At 47.7% G+C, this 7,374-nt stretch overlaps 1 long non-coding RNA gene across 1 annotated transcript; it reads left to right on the top strand.

Annotated features, from left to right (window-relative positions):
- Window positions 1-2,813: 2,813 nt before the first annotated feature.
- On the top strand, window positions 2,814-3,735 carry LOC123572291 (uncharacterized). The gene is made up of 3 exons (XR_006696719.3): window positions 2,814-2,936; window positions 3,325-3,417; window positions 3,626-3,735. It is a non-coding gene; the product is annotated as an uncharacterized lncRNA (long non-coding RNA).
- Window positions 3,736-7,374: the final 3,639 nt, after the last annotated feature.

Genomic DNA, 7,374 nt, shown 5'->3' on the forward strand with positions numbered 1-7,374 from the left:
AAGGCAGCTGCCATCTTGATCAAGGACCAGTGCTGAGAATATGGTCTGTATCCCCTAAGGATGGGTTCTCTGTTTTCCTGGTAAATTGATCATTGATCAAAACCAAGGCATATAGAAAACTATAGGTTATATTTTTAAACAACCGTGGTTGTATTCATTCCTAGATAATAAATTGTTTCTCCTAGGGCACTGTGGGATGTTAATGCCATGACTTTCACTTGGGCCTGAAAACTCTTCACCACAGCAGGTGGTGTGGGAACCAGGCAGCACACGCCTGGCACAGAGTTGGCAAAAGGCAGGTCCTTTCTCTCACCCTCCAAATCCTCCCCATTTCTCGCCTCGATACTTCCCCTCCTTCCACTTCCTTCTTTCCTAACTCTGTAGATTTGCACTGCCTTTTTCCACCTCTCCTCCTCTTTAGTCTTCCCTTTCTTCCCTAATCTGACCCAAAGCTAGTTCAGGAAAATTAGGACCTTCCACAAAATGCTTCATATTGAGTGTAAATAGTCAACAGTGTCCTTTTTAAAGAAGGCTTTAGGTCAAAAGAATACGTCTCCGTAGGTGAAATGTGAGATTTCATACATTCATTATGAACTGAGGGGCCACCTATTAGGTTAAATCCCTTATACCCTATAGCAGTCAAGATAGTCTTGGCTATGCAACAGTAACAAACAGCCTCGTACCTTAGTGACTTAAAGCAGCAAAGTTTTATTTTTTACTCATACTACACAACCATGCTATCATCCAGTGGCTTTGCTCTGTGCTGTCATTGTCCTCACTCTGTGATTCAGGCTGCTGCTCTCTGGAGCATTACAAGTGACCACACCACTAGCACTCATATTCCATTGGCCCAAACCAAGTTGCTGGGTCACCTGAACTTTATTGGGGTGGGAAACTGTACTCCTTCAAGAAGGGGAAATAGCTATTGTTGAACTGTGATATAACCTACCAGATATTCCTATGCCTGGGTCTAACCTCCTCTGACTGGGCCCTACCTCCTCTGCCTGGGTCCAGCGTCATTTATGAGCCTTGGCTCATAAATGGATACCCTCAGCAGCCCTGCAGGCTCTGGCTCAGTGTTCAAGGTAGGAGTTCTGCTAAGAGAAAAGTGAGGCAGGTTTAGAGAAAGTGATGGTGCAGAAGTGACCTGCATCTGCCTGCATTTACTCTGCTCCGTTAGGAGCAGCTCTACTAATCCAGGGAGAGATTTTGACTACAACACCATCTCTCTTTACCTGTAAAAGATAGCCACTAGCTGCAACTCAAGGAATTAGTTTTCTAAAGATAAACCATTTATAGGAGAGGGCGAGCGGCCTGATTTTGAAGGTAATGGAGTCACAGTTGGGAGACTACCCAGTGGCCAACTTTGTAGCTGACTGCTTTCACTGACTCTTGCTTTCTGTCCCTCTCCCTCCATTCATAGTTGATTGAGCAATCTCTCTGAGTGGGTCACTGTGCTAAGCTAGGGTAATTTCAAATTCAACTGAGATGTGGTCTCTGCCTTTAAGGATCTCACAGTCAGCTGGGCACGGTGGCTCATGCCTATAATCCCAGCACTTTGAGAGGGCGAGGGAGAGTAATCACTTGAGGTCAGGAGTTCAAGACCAGCCTGGTCAACATGGCGAAATCCCATCTCTACTAAAAATACAAAAAAAAAAAAAAAAAAAAAATAGCTTGGCCTGGTGGCACACACCTGTAATCCCAGCTACCTGGGAGGCTGAGGTACGAGAACTGCTTGAACCCAGGAGGTGGAGGTTGCAGTGAGCCGAGATCATGCCACTGCACTCCAACTAGGCAATAAAGCAGGACTGTGTCTTGGGGGAAAAAAAATCAAAGATCTCTAGTCTAATGACCACAAAAAGTAAACGATTTCATAAGGTGTTAGATATTTACTTATTTTGCAATGGGTAAATTAGGCATTATTCTAAATTTGTTATTAAAGCTCCAGGATGGGCCCACTCTTCTTTGTACAGTTTCTGTTTTGTTTTGTTTTGTTTTGTGAGATGGAGTCTTGCTCTGTCCCCCAGGCTGGAGTGCAGTGGTTCAATCTTGGCTCACTGCAACCTCTGCCTCCTGGGTTCAAGTGATTCTCCTGCCTCAGCCTCCTGAGTAGCTGGGATTACAGGTGCCTACCACCACGCCAGGCTAATTTTTGTATTTTTAGTAGAGATGGGGTTTTACTATGTTGGCCAGGCTGGTCTCGAACTCCTCACCTTAAGTGATCTACCCACCTTAGCCTCTCAAAGTGTTGAGATTACAGGCATGAGCCACCATGCTCGGCCTGTAGAGTATCATTTGTATGACTAATAATAACACTGCATGCATGTATGAGCCTTCATAGCACATGGGGTCTTTTTCATTTCAGTTGTCTAAATCGACCTGCCCCAGTCTTCTGGGCTTTGTAGTATAAGTAGAACCATCTTTATTTTGTGGCTAAGTAAACAAAATACAAGAGAAGCAGCCTGCTCAAGGTCATGGTGGTTGGTTCTGACAAAGTTTGAGCTCAGATAGGTAAGGGAATCTGAGGCCCTGGTGGAAACTTTGTTGTTCAGTTTCAATGTGCACCTTCAGAGTGACATCACTGTCCCCACTCAATCTGAGTCTTTATTTAGGAGAAGGGAAGAACATCTCCTTCCTGTTCCTGAACTATACTTTCCTTGTAAGCCTGATCTACTAAGAAGGAAAAAAAAAAACCAAAAAACAAAAAACTACCACTCTGGTTGATTTCAATCCATTTGGTTTGTTCTAGGTCTTGAGGGACCTCAGTTTTCCCTCACAGGTGCCCCGTCCATTCGACAGTCACTCCACGCTGTACATCGTCCTGTGGCCGGCCATGCTGATGGTGCCTCCAGAGGCCATGGATTCTCCATCTCAGACTGAGGGATGCTCTCTCCTCAGGAGCTCCCTCGTATCTCAGAAGAAATCGCCTCTGGAAGGTGGGACAGTGCTGAGAGCAAGGCCAGGAAGGACCCTTGTGGACATTCCCCAGGCCACTTCCTGACCCTTCTCTCTGTGCCCTCCAGGGGTCCCATCCTGGGTGAACTCTTCCCCATGCACATATCAGGGTGTGAAGGCTGGAGGAGCTTATGGGTGGGTGGGTGGGTGGGGGCAGCAGGGAGGCAGAAGAGTGGAATTTGCCTGAAGTTTCATCAGCATTTGTGTCCTAGCATCTGCCTCACCCCTCCCCGTTGTCCCCACCCCATACTCCTCCTTCCTTTCTTGCTTCCCTCTTGAGTCTTCCCCTTTCAATGTTTCTGCCTCCTGTTCTTTATCCTGCTTCTCTCCTGATTTGCTTCTCTCATGGCTTTCCCTTTGAATAAGAAGGATGCTGGAATATTCATGGAGTCATTCAGCCCACTGTCCTCCACCTGCTGACCCGAGGCTTAAAACGTGGACAGATCTGCCCAAGGTGGCCAGGTGAGCCAACAGCAGAACCTGCAGAGGTCCTGGTTCCTGGGCCAGGGCTCTCTGTGTCATGCCAGTGGCACTGGCTCCCCACCCCCCACCTCTGAGCAGCGTGGGCCTTAGATGGGCGTGCAAGGCAGGTAGCGGCATGGGCTCCTTCCCTCTGGCCCTCCTCACTGCCACTCTTTTCATTCTTTCTCCCTAACCCACTCTACCCCAGGAACACAGTTGGATTCAAGATCTTCACTCTCCATCAACATACCAGGGGAAGTAAGCTGATGGAATCATTGGTCACAAAGGTGTCGCTTGCCAGGAAGACCTGAAGCAGAGATGGCAATGCTTGTGTCATCCCCAGAGCTAACTCTAATGGGCAAGTAGCAAGTTCCTGGAGGGCTGCGTTGAGAGGGATTCTGGGACTGACTGGGCTGCGTAGGAAAGCGTTGTCTCCTAACAGCACTGACTAGTAACATGTTTACTGTCCCTGGCTTGAAGTGTTGCCACCTCGGGATGGCTGCTTTGCAACTGAGAACAGAGTCTTAAGTAGAAGGACGCATCTCTGGCGGTTGAGTTTAGATGTCACACAACTGCAGAGAGAAGGTGCCAGACATGTGTCTGCATGCTGGAAGCTGTTGCCATCTTATAGCCAGCCTTCTCCCCCAGCCCCTCCCAGCCAGTCACATAGAGAGACCCAAAATCCCAAACTGCATTTTTATTATTTTTTAATAAACTTTATTCTATATTACAAATAAGTTTTTTTTTGTTCTGAACTGCAAAATAGGAATGCCTTATATTTACATACACAGGTATACAATTAATTATAACAAAGGTACAGAAGCTTGCCTTTACCAAGTTACAACTGGGCTCCAATTTAAATAGCATAGGTTTCCTTTTTAAAAACTTTTTTAAATCTTTTTTTTAATATCTTACTAGGATACTCTTCTTTAAAAATCAAAACCAGAAGACCCTCTTCTTAGAGATCTCATCCACATATATTTGAGGCTCATTTTAACACTGTTGTCTAAAGATATGTTTTGCTTTGTTCTAACAAAGGGCCAGCGTTCAAGGTGGGAGCTTTAGTTTGAAACAGAAGTGGGATGGGACTGGAAGGGGGTGACTGGAACAGAGATAACCTGCTCTAACTCCTTCAGCGGCTTCTCTATGTGACTCAGACTCCTGCCGGTTCCTTAAATCACCCATCCATCCTGTTTCTTCCCTTCTCCTCTAGCATTTGAAGCTCAACTCTGGGTCATCTGGCCAGGCTAAAACCCCTGCATCACCCCCACATGTCGGTTCACTGAGCCATTGTCTGTTGCGGTACCCTGGAGTTGCTAGTTGCTACGGTAACTCGGCAGGACCCTGCTGGAAGAGGTGGACTGGCCCCTACATGCTAAAGTGGGGAGGAGGGCAGCAGCATCCAATCCTTCCTTCCCACCTCGGGGCCTGGGGGCCTTGTTCCTGCTCAAAGCAGCCAACACACGACTAAGCAAAGACGGCATGTCTCAAGGACACCAGGCCAAGGTAGGGAGTGGTGAGGGGAGGGCCGTCCGTTCTAAAACACAAAATCATTGGTTTCCAAATGGAAACAAGATTATTTGAGGTAAGCTAGCTTTTCATTTTAAAGAACAGAAGGTCTAGCAAGCCAACAAGCTAACGAGAACGTTGGGGAGGGAGAGGGAAGGAGGCGAGAAGATGAGCAGGTGTATCCCATCTTCATCCTGTGCCTGGATTGCGACTGACCTCTGTGCACGAAAGCATTCCTTAGTCCTGTTTGGTGAAGTGGTCTCAGTTTCTTAAGTGCCCTTTGGGTTGCTCTTTAACTGTATCCTCTGTTTTAAATTCTACTCTTGTAAGGGAGCCCTTCCAAAATGTGCTTGAGTCAAAAGATCAAAGATACTAACAAAGGAAGTTCTAATTCCACATAAAGAAATTGGTGGAAGATGAGCTGCATAGACCAAGTCTACTTACTTTTGCAATCCTGGCAGAGGGAAAACTTGGGTCTTCCCATGACCCATCCCTAACAGAGCCTCCCTAAAGTCTGAGGAAAGCTAATAAGAGATGTATAGGATTCAGCAGTACCAGGGGCAGCCCAGAGAGCCAAGCATAGACATCAAAGGGGGTGAGGTTCCCCCAACCCAGGATTTTCAGCCTACCTCACTACCTCTGCCAATACAAACAGAAAGTTCTTTTTGTATATGAAGGATTTTGTTTCGTTTTGTTTAACTTTGCTTTGCTTTGCTTTCTGGTAGTCACCAGTCTACTCAAGGAATTTAATTGGGATCCTAATGAGTATGTATTTCTTTTACAACCCAAAAATTCTATGTATTTTTACAACTTGGATACTCCCTCTAATAAAAAAATAATTTTATGGGGGAGCAAAAATTTATAGTATTAAAAAACCTCTCTCTTGCATGTCTGAAACTTTTACTACAGTGGATTACCTTCCAAATGAGAGGAGTGGTCATTTAGGTTTCCTGTCGAGAGCATGCCACCCTCAGCACCATGAGGAGAGGTTTGCAGAGTGTCCCAGCCTCTCTCGAGATCTGTGTTAGTGTTACCTGGGGCTGTGTCTCAGTCCCCCGTTCTATAAAACAAGGCTCTTGTTTCCTATACAGAGAATGCCTGTAGGGTGAGGTGGCGGGAGGAGGGAGGAGAAAGACTCCATCTGTCAAATGTGTGGGGAAGCACCAGGAATAGCAGCAGCCATGCGAGATGCCACCCCTAGCATTGTCCTCATCCAAGGAATGTCCTGACCCATTTTTTTTTTCCTTTAGTGTGGGAGGCTCTTCCTGTCCTCTGAGGTTCTCCTCATCCCCTTGTAAGTCATGGGTTTTGCTCCCACCAACCAAGTAATTTGGACTTAACATCCATAGCAGGGCTCCCTTCTTACTCTCAAACTCTTAAAATATACAAACAAAAACCAAACAACTCCAAAATCCTAAATAAATGGCCCACAGTTTTGTTTTTTAACGGAAGAGGCTGAGGGGTCAAGTCCTCCCAGTCACCTGTCCTGAGAGCTGGCAGGAAGAGGGGAAGAGGCCCTTGATGTAGACGAGGACCAGGAGGGATGGCTAGGGGAATTTGGGGCGTGGGGAGAAGCCAGGGCACTGAGCTGCCTGGGGTGGGTCTTCTCTGGGGGTCAGCTGAGCTCCTGGAGGTGAGTCATTTACAGAAAGACCCCTTGATGGCCTTGAAGAGTTGGCTGGGGCTGCTCACTGGGTTCACTGTTCCTGGAAGGAGCAGGGGAAGTTCCCGGAGAGGAGCACCTCTGGGCCTTGTGCCTGCAGAGCATCTTCCTACCTGTGTCTGTCTTTACCTCACTGCTCAGCTGTCTGTGAGGTGGGAGGTTTGTCCTTGATTGATAATACTGGCCCTACGCTCGGTTAAGTATTTGACTTCACATTACTGTGTCCCCTTGGTCCTGGGAAAGATGACAGATGGAAATTGAGCTTTTCTTTTTAGGTCACAGAGGGTGGTGCTGAGACCTGGGCTCATCACAGCATCGTTCACGGCTCTGGAAACAGTGGTGAGGATGCCTCTTGCAGTGGAGGTCATTTGGGAAGTCATTACTTGTGGATCCTCAGATGGGGACCCATAGGGCCTTGACCAGATGAGGGAGCCCCCACAGCCAGGAAGGCAGCTTTGGGTGGGGTGGGAAGGGGCTGGGGCAGTCACAGACGGCTGGGCTGAGAGGTCTGAGCAGCTCCTGTACTAAGTGGATAAATGGCCCTGGGACAGAGGCTATGCGTGTAGGAGAGACAGGGTGGAATGGGGAGGGACAGAGAGGATGCTCGTGGCAGGAGGAGCACAGGCAGAAGCCAGACATGCAACGGGAGACACGGGTACCAGGGACCTGGTTGCGTGGGGGAGGAGGAGATGCTGGGCCAGTACATTAACCTTCACTCCTGGTGGGCGCAGGTAGCTGGGCCTGAGGGGACCAGGTCAGAGACCTTTCCTGTGGGTAACTCCTGC

Source organism: Macaca fascicularis, chromosome 3 (genome assembly GCF_037993035.2).
Source record: "Macaca fascicularis isolate 582-1 chromosome 3, T2T-MFA8v1.1".
Classification (NCBI taxonomy): domain Eukaryota; kingdom Metazoa; phylum Chordata; class Mammalia; order Primates; family Cercopithecidae; genus Macaca; species Macaca fascicularis.